The sequence below is a fragment of the Anas acuta genome, chromosome 4 (assembly GCF_963932015.1).
Source record: "Anas acuta chromosome 4, bAnaAcu1.1, whole genome shotgun sequence".
NCBI classification, from domain to species: Eukaryota; Metazoa; Chordata; class Aves; order Anseriformes; family Anatidae; genus Anas; species Anas acuta.
Window position 1 is genome coordinate 43904383 of NC_088982.1, and position 17960 is coordinate 43922342.

A 17960-nucleotide genomic window follows, 5' to 3' on the forward strand; every position below is an offset into this window, starting at 1 on the left:
TGATAACTTAAAATACCAATATCTTTTATTTGCAAGATGGAATCTTCATCTAGTTTACTCTTAAATGTTTCAACAGTCTCAATCTTAAAAGCATATGTATTGTATTCATTCTGCATCATTACCAGGTCAAAACTTTCTGAGGACAACTATGGATGTTCACGATTTACTAATGTATGACAGAAGTTGTATTAAAAGGGAGCACAGGAAACAGAAAATCATTACTGTTATTTCTCATGTACCCATGATCACAGTACCCCAGCATGCTACTGAATTAACTGAGGTCTATTTAAATTCAGACACCTTTTTCTTCCTTCTAATTACAATAGCACAACTTCTACTTGTGTCACACATTTGCATATGTGTTTGTGTATACATGATAATTCCAGTTTCTGTCAGTAATTAAAACACAACTCATAGCAATAAGCTAAAACTGACGTCTAGCCCTTGTAATCTAATTAAAGTCCAGCACTAGATAAAGTAAAACATTATGTTGCCTGACAGGACTGCATCCGTTGCCTCCTGAAATTACTAAAAAAAATGTAAAGAGAATTTATGCCATTTTCCAGTCTCTTTTTTATCTTCTGAATGCCATTCATACATCTTTTCATAAAATGTGACCTCCCCTTTTCAAAACTCCACTCCCGTAAAATTAACACCATGGCTTACCTTTCAATTTAAAATTAAATTCTTGGGAAATCCAGTGAAATGAATTTCATGGTTACACAAGTTGCTTTTCTCACTGTGACTCTACTTGGAACTGGTGAGCTGAAGGAATATTGAAATGTCAGCATGCTGCTTGCCTATAAATAAAGAACAGGCATGTAGAGTGAGTGATGTCAAGAGGGGAATGACGAATCATGTGCACATATAACCCTACATTTCTTGTGTATATCCCCCTTACAGCTCTATCCAATATTGACATGTAATTTCTGCAGTGTAATCCAAATCACGTTCAAAGGACAGACAATTTTTATTACAATCCATCCTTGTCAGGATCACTGGAACAGCATGTGTAACTGAACTCTCCAAGAGACAATCTTTTTCTGTGAGAAATGCTATCAGAACACAGTGAGCCAGGAAGAAATAGGAAAACCAGAAGTTTGTAGCACTCCTGAGGAAGAAAACTGAACAGATTCTACCAGAACACGTAAAAATGTTTTAAAAAGGGTGTCCATGGGAGCTGATTTTTGATTTGTCTAATGTCTAATGTTTCCAGAGTCCTGTTATGTGGGTCTTTTATGTTGAAATTATTCATTAAGAGGCCTTACAGTTCTCATACTACCTTTGTCTTCAGTCAGTCTGGCTAATACACACATGCTACTTGAAAGCTTATTTCAAGCAGTCTACCAGAAGTATCATTATTATAAGGGCTAACGAAGAATCCAGATAGAAATGGTAGAATCAGAAACCATCTAGAGGGACTATCTCATGAGACTTTTCATTGGTGAAGGACAGAGACGTGACCACTAATAAGTATGAGCAGTTTTAAGGAACAGAAACAGGGTGGTGGAAGCAAGAGAGCAAAATTGCTCTACACATTCTAGTTAATTTCTGGCTTCTAAACACCCCCAAACACCCCTCAGTCTTTAATAGCTTAATCAAGGAAATAAAAAGAATAAAAGGAGATGCTGAGTTGTTTGTTATTCACAGAAATTCTGGACTTAGATTTGATATCACAGTTTCTATGTTTGTTCTGTCAACTGCATGTTTGATGGATTCCTCATTTTTATCTCAGTTACATTAATCTTTTGTTAGCTGCAATAAAAAGTTGTGTTTCTGTACTTATTGTCTGTATAATTTAGCTCATTTATGATGAACTTATAGGGTCCACTTTGATCTAGACTGATCACAAGAAAGGTTTGCATAGGTTTTGGCACAGCCTCAGGAGTTACATCTGCACTTCTCCAGTATTTCTGGGGGTGCCAGCTCAGTGGTGAACAGAATTGGTGGCAAGAGAGACGTATCAACACACCGCTTCCTGGTAAGTGAGCCTCATAAAAATTATTTTGGGCTTCTCAATAAAAGTGAAGTAGCTCTTGTGCACAGTAAATATCATCACATGTGCTCTATCCGCTTTATGCCCCTTAAGAAAGCTGGAGTGTTCTGCGGTTGGTGGAGCCCTTGCAGCCGGTGGTGTAAAAAAGAACATAAAGGCTGTTTATTCAAGGGCCTCTTGCAAAATGTGGCACATGGAAGCTGTCAGAGCCAGAACTTCAGCACCAGGCTGGTAGAGACTCCCTAGGCTTGCAGCCAGTTGCAAAGACATCCAGCGTCAGAGGATTAAAAGGATGGCTTAAAGTCTTGCCGATCCTCCCCTAAGGCTATGAATTCATTCATCCCGCTTCTAGACACACAGCGTAAAAATTCTCTTGCAGTCTTTCAGCTGATGCATCATTTACTTGATTTGGCAGGCTCCCACTTACATCAAGACTGGGTTTCCCCATCTGAAAAGCAGCAAAACCATGAGTGCTTTCCCTGAGTTGTCATCTGGCAGTGAGGATGGAACAGAAGCTTGGCACAGGTATTTCTGTATACTTATTTTAATCCATGTCAGTAGATAAGGACATATATTCCAAAGAATTACCATCAAAACAATTGAATCTTTCTGCCAACTTCAGCTGGTTTTGGACCAGGCATGCAAGTCCTCGCATTATCCACAGAACACATCCAGTGTTGAAGCAATCCAAAGGGAGAACTATGAATTTTCCAGGCTTGCAGGCTCATTTGATGAAATCACATTTATGGGGCAATAATGCCATTCCATTTCTGTCCTTTGCCTCTTCTCACAAACAACAAAGCTGCCAATTTCTGCCAATTGTGAGAAATCCTGAGATGTGAATGTTTATCCATTAGGACGTGCACAGAAAATATTGAAGAGTGAAGTTTCAAAAGGCAGTGTTTTGAAGAGAAAGAAAGGAACACCCACATAATTTCATGGCAATTTGTTAAATATCAAGCCAAAGGGAAATCGAGCCAGCTTTCTGGAGCTGGCACTGTGAAAGTGGCTAGTTTTCAAGCCTTAAATTTAATATACTGCTCACAGAATTTATCACATCCAATTCTTTTATGACAGACAGTATAACTTGATGTTTGTCTGTGATGGAGAGCTATACCAAATTGTGGTCCTGAAGCACTGCATTGTACCGAGCGGTTTTTTTCTCTTTACACTTCAATAAATTTACTACTACTGTGTGTGTAGTGTCCACAAAATATCTATTATAAAATAACAGTATTGGAGATTCACCAGTGCCTGAAGGTTGTAGTAGATTCCATGCATATTCAACACAAGACTTCTGCAGTTAAGCCAACAGGGAAAGAAATAGCTTAATAAATGTAACATGAAAAGAAATAGAGCAAACAATACAGATAATTAAACAAAAGAGGAAAATCAAGGCAGGAAATTATTTTAATGCAAAACTTGGACTGAGGTGAGAGAGGACAGAGCACTGGATAGCTAACGAGGATACTAAGCATCTCTTCAGTTCTTGTTCTTAATTGGATCTGACCGTGACCTCCATCATTTTGCAAGTGTTGTAGCAGGTGCCCTGCTCCTTCTCATCTTCTCCTCCCCACTAAACCAGAATATTACTGAGAAAGAAGTGCTGTGAGGAAGCACATCTGGTAAAATCTGATCAAATGAGCTACAGTACCCAGGCTAAAGAACTTATTAGTGTGATTATAATGACACAAAGAGCTTCCAACTCAGATCGGTCCCTTTTGTGCTGGGTACCTTACAGATGCGCTGATCCTGCAGGGAATTGCTTCCTGGCAAAACAGATAGGAAAAAAAAAATCACTAAACAAAAGCAACACACACAAAAACCACCATCAAAATCACCACCACCAATAAACCAACAACCAGACAAGAGAAAGGAAGCACACTGCATATGGAAACTGTCAGGCAAGCAAAATGGCATTTGACCAGGATTGCAGAAGCACGTAACCAACTCTGCCTCTCCGGGGCTCCAGCCTCGTAGGTTCAGTAACACTACTTACTCCAGGTCTTTAGTGGCAAGCGAGAAACACCAGGAAAACAACGTTTGTATTCTCTAGGCACGATCGCCTGGACTCTATGACAAAATAAATACACAGAATCTGTTTGCCTGACTAATTTCTAGTAAACAGAACAAGAGGAAACAAAGATAAGGTAAAAGCAGTTATTTATATTTCCACATCTTGTCACTAAGGTTGATTTGGTTTAATGGGCCTTTTCCCCTGGTGAAAGATTCAGATGCACAAGGGAAAAAAGGTCTCTTTCTTGGGATTATGATCACTCAGCAGTGTTAAGAAATGCTTTTACATTTCCAAAATGTTCTATTGAGGGCATGTTATTTTGTTTTAAATACATGTATCAATGTCAGACACCTACTGTCTTGGAAGCAGAGACAGACCTACAGGTGAAAAGTTTTCAACTAAATATAGTCCTGTAATACAATGCCATTATAAAAACAAAGGGACAGTGACATTTTGAGAATAGCTATGTGTGGAATTCAGCAGCATAAATTACAGTCCTGTTGCAGCCCTACTGCAATACAGTGCACTGGGATTCCCGACCCTGCAGGAAGAATGTAGGAAAAAAAAAATACAAATGGCAACTAAGTTATGCAAAAATTTCCAGGAAAAACGATACAACATACTGTACAAGAAGGGCATTTTTAATATCTCCAGGAGAAGGAAATCATTTTGTTTATTAAAGCAGCTCAAAAACTGTGGTGGCTGTTACAAGATCTGATCTGATTTGCAGTTTGATTCACCATCTTCAACCAACAGCTGAACTAATTCCTGGAAACTGCAGCTAACCTAGCTCCTGTTAGCTCTGTGCCTCTGCATACATGCTTTGCTTGTGCATCTACCTGCCACAGTGCTATCCAACACAAATTGTGTTGGTATTATTTCACTCTCTCCTGCTCCAAGTCTCACACTTTAGCCTTGCTGGCAGATGATGCTTCAGCTGTGTGTGATCAGTGCCAAAGCCTGCTGCACTGCAGCACTGCCTGGGTTTGTACACACAGCACCGGTCGGTACTCGAGGGACCCTGGTGCTTCTGCTATGACAAATAAGCAGCAGAGGAGGTTCCTGCGCTGTCTGCATCATGCCTCAGGCAGCCTCACTTTCTTTTGCATTCCAGTCTCGAGCTATTTGGGCAGCATCCCTGTTCTTTAAAAATACTTTTCTTGTATTTCAATACTGACACTTGCAACTTCAGTGTATGGTTTTAAGCTACACCTCTTATGTTGCTCTTGCTTGCGCTGACTGCTGCAGAAATACTTGGGAAAAGAGTTTGTTTTTTTTTTTTTAATTTATTTATTTCCTTTTCTACTGGTTTAGTTCCCATACCCAAGCTGTTTCTCATCCGGCTCCTTTTTGAGCTCCTGCTTTACATTGTTTTATGATATCCCTTTCTTTCTCAGCCTCCTGCTCCTAATAAATTTTACTTGTAATATTACTAAATGGGGAGATATAACCAGGGCCTTCAGAGCCTCCTAATATATATCACAGTTTGGCTTCTTAGGGCATAGGACTGTTACCTTTTTGGCAGCACTCGTTAGCACTTTTAACAGTGGGTTCTGTTTAGAAATCAAAGGTGCCTTAGGGTCGAACATCCTGGGGAACATTATTAGTCTAAGAAGTTTTGTTCCTTGTAATAATGTTAATCTACATTAACACAAAATATTAAAATGCCATAGAGATTTTCTGGAACAATGTTACTAACATGGCCAAAGGTCAGCACTTGTTTTAGCTTAAATCAATGATGACTGCATGATGGATTTTTATATTAGTAAGAGCAAGCTGTTTAATTTTTAACAGTCTTCCTTCCCCTCTGCCCTCCAGCACACCCAAGAGTGGATACAGGAGAATATTCAGAGGAAAATACATATGAATTTTTTTAGCTTGCTTTCAAGCTGCTGGGCTACTGTGCCAATAAGACCTCTTTCTTCTCTCCTGAATGAGTTCCCTTTGCTCTGGACTTTTAGTTTTTCAGAATATTTTCAAATGGTAGCTATTGTTTATAGAGAAAACAGGATAATTTTGAAGCCCTGACAATATGTTATATAGAAACTGATAGTCATTTTAAACCACTGTGTATGGCTACCTATTGGGCTCTATGTTTGAAACACCGTTTGCTTCACTTCTGTGACTTAATTGATGCACAGATTCAAAACCATTAAAACTTCACACTTAAAAAGGACATCAGATATGTTTCAGTTGATGCATCTACTTGATTTCTTTGGGAAGGTATTTTGAAAGTTTATCCCTTTGCTTACTGGCATAAAAGTCTGAATATTCTCTCACTTGAAAATCCAATTTAAAATAGCATTGATTTAGGGTATCCTACTACTAACAGCCAGGGGAAGCAGCATAGTGATAAATTACATGTTGGGATACTAGAGTATGCACAGTATTAATGATCAAAAGGATAGTCTGTAACATACTTAAGATACCAGCGTGGTTGGTGCCTACAGGTAAAATGGTAGTCTATTAGTTTGTCCTCTGTAAGGTAATAATACTCTCCCTGGAGCAAAGCAAGAAATGAAAGCCTGATTTATCTATCACACTCACAAAAACTCCTGCGGTACAGCTTACTTCAGCAGAACTACAACTGTAGTTTACGCATACGGCCATGGTGCGGCAGCCTAGTAACAAAAAAAAAGATGTGCTTGATGTTCCAAGAGGTGGGCATTTCCTAATGGCTTAAACTTTGCAACAGGGATTCTAAACACCAGAGAGAAAAATGAATGAGACATGACTGTTCCCTGCAGAAAAAAAAAATAAAAAAAAATCTGGCCTTGATAAAAGCTGAATAGTGAAGGGAGGGAGAGTCTGAAAATTAGATGGCAAAGGGGGTCAGATTACGTGCCCACATAAGCAAAACTGATCAAAGAGCAAGAAACGAAGGCTTGATTTATGTCTTAAAAATCAAATGCTTTTTCCTCCCTTTGATACAGGCAGTTCGTACTTCCATGGTCTATGGGAGCTAGTGGATTTCATTAATACAAACTGATTTCCAGTCAAGGGGTTTCACAGACTTTTCATTGATAAAAATACAGCTCAAAAGCCACTGAATATTCAACCTGTACAGTAAATCTAAAATGTCAAAGAACATTGTCTGTTTTGTTGTTTGCCACAGAGGCTTATGTGTGAAATGAGAACAATTAGCACGCTCTGTTTTAAACTTTAATTTTATGTGGAATTAAGTGGGTTTAGCAGTTCCAAGCACACTTGAAACAGTATGTAAAGTAAAGCTTAGGCTGAGGTTTCTTTGCATTTATGTAAATGAAAATTGGGATTAATTCCATTAAAGCTGACGAAGTTCTACAAGCATAAAATCAGTATGAAAAAAGCATTAGCCACAGCAACTTTTTAAGAGGTTATTTCCCATGCCACTAAATTATATAGCTCATTGTGCTTAAAAAATATAATTATTTGATATGAACCATATAAAGTTACACTTCAAATAGCTGCAATTACCAAATTTAGTTATTACACAATAAATACCTTCATGCTGCAATTCCTTATTTCTGTATCTGTGATATCCACATATTGCTAATGTTTTTTGCAGACCAGAAGTAATACAAAATTAAGAAAAGTGGAGAGAGGAATGCCAACCAATTAGTAATCCAATATAGGCTGCATTATACTTTCATGAGTAACTGTCACTGCAGCAAGCCTGAAAATAATATATCAGAATAAGGTACAGTTTTAAAACTGAAAAGCACCCTCACACAAAGTTGAAGAAGCCTTTGCTAGCATGTTCATGTTCCTTCTGATTCCTACATATTCCCCTTTTCCACACACATACCCATCTGACTTGGCTGCCATTCAATGCTTAAAGCAGAGAGAACTGGTAAATGTAACTCTTCCCAGAGCTCCAGCAATTACTCTAAGTAGACCATATTCCGCTCCTTTCTCTTCTGCACCTGCTGCTTACATTTAATTGATGTTTTCAAAGGATGAAAAAGAAAGTGGGAACCTCCAACCTCCTCCACTTCCTTCTGGATATCAAAACAAACTCAACATGTTCTTTCCTTCAGTGTCTATCTCACTACCACTTAGCCTGTTGATGCTTTCATCTTTCTAATTTAAAAAGAGGTGGAAGTCAAGTCCTCATAAACGCTCACACAGCTGCGTCTGTCCAGTCCAATGTCCCATCTTCTGCAATAGCTGACGATACACACTTAGGGGAAGAGGATGAAAACCAGGTAATTAACAGTTCAGAAGCCTTCTGAGACAGAGGCAGTACCAGGAGTACGTTTAAAAATATAAATTATAATAGTGGGACTTGTTCTCCTTTTTTTAAACTCTCTTTGAACCCATTTTATTTGTTGACTTCGAAGCAGTGTGTTGCAACAACCAGCAAACTAGCAAGACGTGCTGACACTTCTTCTAGGCTTCAGCTGCTACCGCTCACGCTACCACCACCTCCCACTTGCTCATGGCTTTAAATCTGCAATCACATCACTTTATTGACTGCCCTCTAGTGCACGTGCTATGGGAATAACTATGCCACAGCCTCCTATTGATTAAAATTAAGGAAATAAGCATTATGTTCCCTGACAGCTGCCTCTCCTAGGAAGCCAGACATTGTACCCGGCTGTATAGTTAAGCCAAGGACGTTGTGATCAATGGTATAAAATCCAGCCAGCAGTCAGTTACCGCAGTGACTTCAGGCTGGAGCCTCTAGTGTCTAACACCTTTAATAAAGGCTTGGATAATGGGATGGCTTGCAACCACAGCCAGTTTAGGAATGATACCAAACTCGGGGTGCAGCTGATATGCTGCTAATTCAGAGAGGCCACTGCACACAGGGAAAATGGGCTGCTGGGAACCTCATCAAGTTTAACAAGGGCAAAGGCAAAGTCCTGTGTCAAGGGTGGAACCACCTCATAAAACACTGCAGGCTGGAAGCTGACTAGGTAGAAAGCAGCTCCGTGTTTGACAACAAGCTGAATGTGAGTTAGCAGTGTGCCCCTGGCTTATTTCAAAGGTGCCCAGTAGTAGAGCAAGAGGCAACGGGCTCAAGTTAGAATAAAATAATAAAAAAAATCCCACTAGCTATCAGGAAAAACTGTTACTGTGAGGGCAGCCAAACAGTGGAACAAAGGCCCAGAAAAGCTGTGAGATCTCCATCCTTGGATATAAGACACCCAAAGCCTGCCTGGACAAGGCCCCAAGCAACTGGATTTATTTGGTCCTGCTCTCAGCAGGGATATGGCCTAGGTGACCTCCAGAGATCCCTTCCCACACAACAGATTCTGTGTTTCTGTGGCTGCTATGGTCAGACCCGAATTGGTGTCTGTACAACAACTATAAGAAGGTGGGGAACGAGTTGCCTCCCCAGAGGGGAGCAACTTCTGTCAAAGGAAGCCCTCTCCTGAGTTTCAGGCTCCATCTAAGCACAGATTAACGACCATAAACCCCTAAGTGCTCAGGACTCAGTACAGAAATAGTTTTACAGAAACCTGATCTTGCCAACAGAAACAGCCATGCAGCACACAGCTACAGCACTCTAGCAGCACAACGATCTTCTGAAGTCTATCAACTTTTTCTTTTTAAACCTTCCGATGTAATATTTTTTAATTAGCTTGTATTTCTGCTTATGGTTGCAAACCTGGTCAGCCACTGCTGTTTGAGTTTCTGGATTCCAGTAAGGGAAGTGAACCATTCTGGTTCATGCTGCCATTTCTTTTCCTATAGCTCTCCACTACACTCCCGGACAATTTTGATGGCACTGGCAAGTTACATGTGTCTGGCTGATTAAGACTTTATGTTACACTTCAAAAAATAAAAATAAAAAAAATGTAGCAGAGCATTCGTTAAATTAATAGGTAGGAATACCTATTTGTGTGATTGCTCTCCCAGGTTTGTTTATGGAGACATGCATGGAGTTTAAATCCAGAGGCATTATTAGATCACCTAGTTTTACTGCCTGTGCATCACAGCTATCCAGTACATTTATTGCTTAGTTTATCAAAACAAAACAGGGAGGTGCCTTGACTACAGCACGTAAAGTCATATGTGTATTGTCTAATCCCCCCCATGCAAATATGCACACAGAGGATTATGTGTATATTCATATACATGTACACACACACACACACATTCATACTGTTCCTAAAGAAGAGAGAGAGGAAGGTAACCTGGAGCCAAGAATAATTTACTAAAAGAAAAAATAACAGGCTTTGCTTCTCAGCTACATAAGATACAGACTGACACCATAGGAGCTCTTGAAATATAATACTCATATGAATAACACAGAATAGATGCTAAAGGACTTCTGACTTTAATACTAGGTAACGTCATCATTTGGCAGGTGAGATATTTCCCACAGGTCACACGAGTCAACGTATTTATTCCTAGTGAGTCCGCTAATCTCTGCTCTGGAAAGCAGAACTCCTCCACTAGAGCTTCTCCTCCCATCTGATGCAGATAACTCCAGCAATAAGCCCCCAGTGACTGGAACAGATGTTGCTGTTTATTTAATTTATTTATTTTACTAACGCACAGCTGCCAGGGCCAACAAATGAAAAACACTGAATTCCATCAGGATTATCATTTCCAGTGGCTGCATGCTAAGACAGACTCCCTAAAAATGATTATTCTTTAAACAAAGGTGTCAAGCTTAAACTGGAACATGTAATGTCTTTTGATAAGGACTCTCAAGACAATAGTATCTGACAGCTTACATTCTGTAAATATACAAGTTCTTGGGTGTGCAAATGGTAACTGATTCTCAGAGATGAATACGTACAATGAATGTTGTACAGTTAGGCCGTATTTCTGTAATTGTAAGAGACCAAGTTCAAAATGAGCAACACAGCACTATGCAATCTGACCTAGGATTACGGGGATACTAACTGTGCATTGTTTTCTTTTGCTTAGTATAGATTGCAATTATATGCAAGTTTCCTTTAATGCAAGTAAAATATTACAGAATCTTGTTTTTAGGAGAGAAGCCTAAGGAGAATCTTGTTTTTAGGAGAGAAGCCTAAGGAAAAAAAAAGAGGAAAAGAAAAACAACTCAATAAAAATACCCTAAAAAAGGCTGCTGAAGGGCAAATTCCCTTGAATTAGAATTCAGACTATTTCAGGTTCTCTATTTTGCCTTCATCAAGACAGTACTGGCCAGATTTCCAGCAGCAGTGGCACTGCCTAGCTTCCAGATGCTAGAATGAAATTTGTAACTGAGTTAAAGGTTCTACACAGAGTGCATGAGGAGAGCTAAGCCACTTAAAAAGACCATCCAAATAGCCTGCCACTGAGCAGGGAGCTCTGTCTAGAAGACAGACAACACACAAGAGTGCAACTGCAGACCTGCCCTTTCTGAAGATTCAGTGTATGAATTAGAGACTAGAAAATGGAGATTTTCATTTAGTTAACGCCCAGAGTCTAGAAACTGCTCTTAGTAAGAAGCAAAGAGACTTTTCTCTCTGCAGAAAGGCATCTGTAAAGGAGCCGCTCTTGGCCCTAGAAATAGTACACTGAGAGATCATTTGCCTACAAAATAAAAGAGTAAGGTTTAGTTTTTCCTCATCCCAAGAAATTCAAACTGACATTTCCTTCCTTGCTTCAGTATTTCTTACCCAGCAATTTACACAAAGTGGGAGTCTTTTGAAGCAGGGGTATGCTGCAAAGTGCACCAGGCTGGGAAGAGCAAGCAAGTGGAGCACGCTTATGCCACCTGGCAGATAGGAACTCAGCTCTCGAAGGGAGAGAAGGAGACTTGGGGCCTGGTCTTTGATCCTAACACTGTTTATGCATTTCATTCAATGACTTTGAAATGTGAAGGGTTATGAGAAGTTCTCACCTGCAAGATTTTTCTCTCTCTCTCTCTCTTTATTTTATTTTATTTTATTTTATTTTATTTTATTTTATTTTATTTTATTTTATTTTATTTTATTTTATTTTATTTTATTTTATCCCCGTAGGATTTTGTTTTAAACAATTTAGCCACCTACTGATGGTGATCCTTGATCCTACCTCTCCAAATGGCCATTGGCCTCCATTTCAGCAAATTGCTCTGGATTTCAATAAAACTTCCTACTGAATACCCTGCAGAACAGGGAGGGACCTTAAAAATATGAAGCTTTAGGACTGTGAACTTGCTGGAAATCATACTGTAGGTTCTCGTCTTGACTATTCTCTGTCTCTTTCTGTGAGTCTCTAACTGCCCTGAGAGTTTCTAGTAATTAACCTTGCACAAAGATAGGTGCCCAACTTTTCTCTTATACTATTTATTTGGCATAAATAAAATTGCTATTGGTAAAAATGAGAAAAACAAATTTTCAAAAAATAAAAACTTTTCTCAGTTTACTTTATACTTATGACTTAGCCATAAACTCTGAAGAGAAGATAAGCTATAATATAAAACATTAAAAAAAAACTCAATTTCCAAGAAAAAAATAAATCCGTACATCATGTGCAAGAAACACAAAGCAGTTTTCCTCCTTTGCAAGTACCGTTTCTCTCTCTTATTTTTTCTGTAGAAAGTAGTGCCTCCTGACTTCACAAACTATCTGACAATGGTAAAGAATCACTTTATTCCAGACCTAAGGAAGGAACAAAAAAGAACATGCAGAGGAACAAAACACTACTAGGAATTACTCTCTGATTCACTATAGATTTTTTGTCTAGCAGCTGAATACCTCATCTCGTGTCTAGAACTGATTCATTCATAGAGGAAATCAGTATTCATATGCTCACATAAAAATGATACTTAATAATATTTCATTGTATTTTAAGTGGTGTAAGAGAGACGTGCGGACTTACGAGATCTTTCATTGCCTGTTTTCTTTGCATCTTCAGGCATGTAGATGGACAGAAGTACTATTCAGAGACCAGTAGCACATGCAGTACGACAAATTCTTTCTCTACCGTGCCTTGGTATCAATTTCCTGCGGGTGCAAAGTCATGTTAGTTCAGGAAAAGAAATCTAGAATGTCCAACTTCACATCTGGCAAATGGGCTTAATGCAACACAGACCACAGGATTTTCCTGTATTGCAGGTAACCTATTTCCCATTACCAGTAGCTCAGCGATTAGACAGCCTCCCAAGAAGGTGGTCTGTCAAGAGGACAAAGCGGAAGGTTTTATGAGAGCAGACAGAATGTCACTTTGCAATGGCAAAGTAGTAGTGAAAACCCGGGGCTGGGGGGGGGGGGGGGAACTTTATCAAAACAGGGAGAATACTCTGCAGGTATCAATGAGTGCCTGTTTCTCTAAGGAATTGACATAGATCACGTTGTAATTAGCTGAGATTAGGCCTTTTATCTGAGTTCAATGGTGCTATTCAGGTCTACTAAAATATTCCCTACTGATCAACTGTCAACACTTTTTTTTTTTTTTTTTTTAAATCTGAGATAATTAAATGATTAAATCCAGCTTGTCTGAGGTGACTTTCTAGGGGGCAGGGACAGAACACCAGGATTTTTTTGCACTATTGACTACATGTGACATATGGGCAGGTTACAGGTTATGGAAGAGTAGCTTTGGCACTGTTTGCTTAAATACCATGTTAGCTATAATCACAATCTGTTTAACTAGAAAAGTATAATAATGCTGATAACCTAATTTTTATTAAGAAATGTGTTATATAGTTCTTGCTTGAAGCTCCTACTGGACCTTGGAGGATAATTTATAATTAGAAAATCAGGACTAAACCACTGCTCTTCCTCTAGGGACATATTTTTGTTAAATATCCTTCAGCTGTATTCTTAAGGTAAGCAATTTGCTAGGGGCCAGACATAAATCTTTGCTGGCAGGGATGGGTTAGTAAATCCAGAAGAAATCTATAACAGCCTGAAGAATTTTCTGTCCTGAAACTACCTTGAACTGGTAACAGCCTATAGAGATAGAAGTAGTTTTGTTTGTTTGTTTGTTTCTGTGGGAAGAGAGACTTTATTTTAAAGAAGTTATCAGTTGTCCTCCTCCTTCCTAAGTACACAGCTTGAAGGATTTACAGCACAAGTCCAGGGCTCAGCTCTGTGTTTTCAAAGCAGAAAGAGAAAAACAGAATTTCTGAATAGGACAAAGGCAAGTTCTCACATAATGCTGAGGATATTGCAGCATACGCTTTAGACCCATACTCTCAAACAAAACAAAAAATAAAAGAAAAACAACACAAGGAGGTTTTTAGAACCATAGTTTCACACGTTCCTTATGCTGATTTATGTAGTCCCACCTCATTCCTGTACGCACACTGCTTCCTCTTTTCTGTCAGGGTGAGGATTTATATGGTGGCACGTGAACCTGATCAGAGACCTGATCCATGTCTAAGCTAACCATAGAAAAAGAGGGTTAATTTTAATCTGGATCAGGGAACTGATCTCATTTATTAAACAGCTGCATAAATGTTCTGTGCCAGGATGTTTAGGGAGAGACAAAATGGGTGAAGAAAGGCAAGATTACTTCTTTTGATAGCAGTGCTGACCTGTGCCATTTTATAGCATATGAGAAATTGCAGGCTATAAGTGGACTGACTTTTGGAGCACAATGAATTAACTTATTCTCAAAATTAGTGTCAGGCCCTTACAGTGTATCATAGATAACCAAATCTGGTTTTAAAAAGGAAAAATAATTTTGTTAAAGGAACAGTGAATTTATTTTAATTTGTCTCATAAATTGCTAATTTATAGTGGTCAAAGGTGAGTTTTTTTAACTAAATGCAGGTATAAAACTTCTTTATTAAACTTTCTTTTATTTTAAGAAGTCCTCTTGGAATGAGTAAATCAAAAAATACCAATTAGATGAGTTTATGAGATCTTTTAAAATGTTTCTGTTCATCAGAGGACAGATATTTCAGAATGTATTGTTTCTTTTTCTTAGCAGACAAATTGTTATTTCTTATTCTTTATGGTTCTCATATTCATCAATCACAAACACATTGCTTAAGTACTGAAAGTTAACATTAATTTCCAATCTACATGGATATTTTTATTAGTTACCAGTCTAGCAAAGTATCTGGATTCTATTCACGTAAGTAAAACATTTATCTTTCATGTAGTAATGATTTTAGAATGGCATTACACTGTGAGTTGTGTGCTGAAGCAAAATATCTGCAAAACTATCACAAAGCAAAGCTTGGGGACATCTTTGAACATTAAGGGATAAGCATGGTTTATATCTTTCAGATGAAGTACGATTTAGGTAGAAGTAACTGATGATTTTTCATAAGCATTTAAAATAGTGTTTGTCTTTCTTTGTATGAAGGTTTTAGGGTATGTACAGAGAAAGATCTTAAAGAACCTTTCTTAAGATCTAAAGCAGATTTTATTTTTTTTCTTATTGCTCACAGAAGGTGTGGAAGAAAGGCTCTACCATGGCATTTCACGTGACTTTGAACACATGCCCATATTTCTCTCTGTTCCTAAACAGATCATTTTTATTCTCTAATACTTTTCCTGGAAAACAGAACTGTCACTAAGAAGCAAATGTAGTACAGGCTTGTTTTACTGAGGTGATATCTACAACACATCAAAGAAAACCTGCATCTTAATGAAACTGTTTCTATTTCATGGATTCTCCACTGGTAGCACACCTGAAGCTTGTAGTTGGAGAGTACAGTTAAATTTTTTGCACAAAGCACACTTAAAGACATGTACCATACCAAAAATGGTGAAGAAATTTACAGTAAGAGAGCTCTTCTAAAACCTGTCTGTTTTACACTTGCCAATCTACTTTGTCAATTTTATTTGCAAAATGAAAACTGTCCCTGGGTCACAGAAAGGAGAAACTTCATGGAATTTCTTTAGAAAGCTTGATCTTTCCATAGAGTAAAACCAGTGCCCAAAAGTATAACCACACATGTTGTTATATTCTCTAACTACTATAAATACAAATTCAGCTGTAATTATTGCTTAAACTTTACTAGACGCTGTACACTTGTCCTGATGACACAACATTCAAGACAGGCATATGCTGTTTGCTAAAAACTTGCATTACCTTTAGTTCTTGTAACTCTCCTGTCAGTCAGGTATTATGCCTCTTACTGTTTTATCTTGGTGAAGTATTTCTTAGATGCTAAGAATGCCTTCAGAACAAAAAGGGCCACTAGGAGGATTAGCAGGAGTTTGTGATAAGACATCTTTACATTTCCATCTCTTCCATCTAACTGTGTGATAGAACAGCCTATCTAATGATTAAGAGATAGGGATATAAAGGGACAGCTATCTTGGCTTCCACCTAACTACCCCATGAAAAATAATTATGGAGTGTTTTTGAAATGCTTACAGCAGCAATAGAAAGAAATGAAATGGATTTTATCAGCATCTGTAACAGATCCTGTTGCAGAGGCTTACTCCTTAATGATCTACTTATGATGAAGGCATCTGTGCGCTGGCTGGCAACTCCCACGCTGCTGAGACTGAGCAATTTAAACAGAAGTATCCTCTCAATTTCTGCTAGAGTCCTCTAGACACTTTTACCAAATTCCCAAGCTGGCTTATGCTCTGCTGTTGTAGGCAGATGCTGAATGCCACCTACCTGTGAATCCAAGCGCTATGGCAGCACGCAGAAGCCGTTTCCTGAACAAATGGTAAAGAATATTGTATCTAACATAGAAATACATGTCTCCAACAGAGAAGTAAACTACCAGAGAGGTGGGCAACATTCATTCTGGATTCAGACTATGAGGATGTTTTGGTACCTCTGCTGAGCACTTCTACCACAGCATTTACAATTAAAGAATAATGTTGAACTAACAATTCATCTTGCAGTTCTGAAAATAATAAACAACAGGAGAAGAGGGAAGAACTATAATCTCTGGAATGGCTTCTTCCTCCCCCACCTCGCTCCAAAAACTTAGATTAGTTTCAACATGTCAAGATATTTAAATTCTTCCAGTTATTCTAAGTGGAGGAACCTGACTCAAGTTAGTTTAATTTCTGACTGGATTTTTGGATGTTGGCTTTGTCCTGGGTTGGGAAATCTTAACTCCAGCATACCTAGGTGTGAGTTAGTTTGTGAGGACCTACGTAGTTAGCAACCTTAGTAAATTATTCTTTAATTACATAGTGCATTTGGAGAGAACACTTCCTGAGCTCACAGAGAATACCATTACACTTGGTAAATTATATTATATCTTTATGTAAATGAGCAGTTACTCTAATAGGCCAATGTCTTTTCCTATTTGGAGTCATTAGCAAAATCACAATCAGTACACTGACAGTCTAATTAATTCATTTGAAGCCTTAGAAAAAAAAAAAAAAAGGAAGACACAGCAAACCATGCTTAACTATTCACCAACAGCAGTCTACCACAGTTAAAGGATAGAGAAATACAAGCTATAGCTAACATCATTGGGAAACTACCGTTAATTTCTAATTCTTAATTGTCCTGGGCTGGATTTAACAAGGCTGTTGGTATTTCTGGTTTGCTGCTGTTTCATGAAGGAGAAGTCAATGGCACGAAGCTGGGTGCCTTCTTTGATCTGTGGGTCAGCCTCTTCTCACAGATAACTAGCAATAGGACTAGAGGCAATGGCCTCAAGTTGTGCCAGGGGAAGTTTAGGTTAGAAATTAGGAGAAATTTAAGCAGGAGTAGTCAGGCATTGGCATGGGTTGCCCAGGGAGGTGGTAGAGTCACTGTCCCTGGGGGTGTTTAAGGAAAGGTTGGACTTGGTGCTTGGGGACATGGTTAGTGGGTGACATTGGTAGGGGATAGTTGGACCTGATGATCTGTGAGGGCTTTTTCAGTTTTAATGACTTCAGGCTTCAGTTCCCCCTGCAGCCCCTCACAGGGGCACAGGCCCTGCAGGCCTGCGGTGACTCACCGAGGAAAGAGCCCTTGGGAGGCAGCTGCTGGCAGAAACGCACCCCGAGGAGCACCAGCACTTGTGCAGGCAGGCAGGCAGTCGTGTGCTGCAGCACCAGCTAAGGGAAAAGAAGAAAAAAACACCAGAGGTGCGTGTATAACAGTGCCATCTAGTGACGCGCATAACCGGGGCCACTTCCCTCCGGGGGCCCA

At 38.9% G+C, this 17960-nt stretch overlaps 1 protein-coding gene and 1 long non-coding RNA gene across 2 annotated transcripts in view; one reads left to right on the plus strand and one right to left on the minus strand.

Annotated features, from left to right (window-relative positions):
* Nucleotides 1-2332: 2332 nt before the first annotated feature.
* LOC137856061 (uncharacterized) lies at nucleotides 2333-17866 on the minus strand. Its single transcript, XR_011096168.1, has 3 exons — nucleotides 17767-17866; nucleotides 12768-12892; nucleotides 2333-3765 (listed from the first exon to the last, which is right to left on the minus strand). It is a non-coding gene; the product is annotated as an uncharacterized lncRNA (long non-coding RNA).
* FHIP1A (FHF complex subunit HOOK interacting protein 1A) overlaps nucleotides 17758-17960 on the plus strand; it is a 94831-nt gene continuing 94628 nt past the window's right edge. The window contains exon 1 of the mRNA XM_068680943.1: nucleotides 17758-17896. The gene's annotated coding sequence lies outside the window, so the exon portion shown is untranslated. The remainder of the gene's footprint in view (nucleotides 17897-17960) is intronic.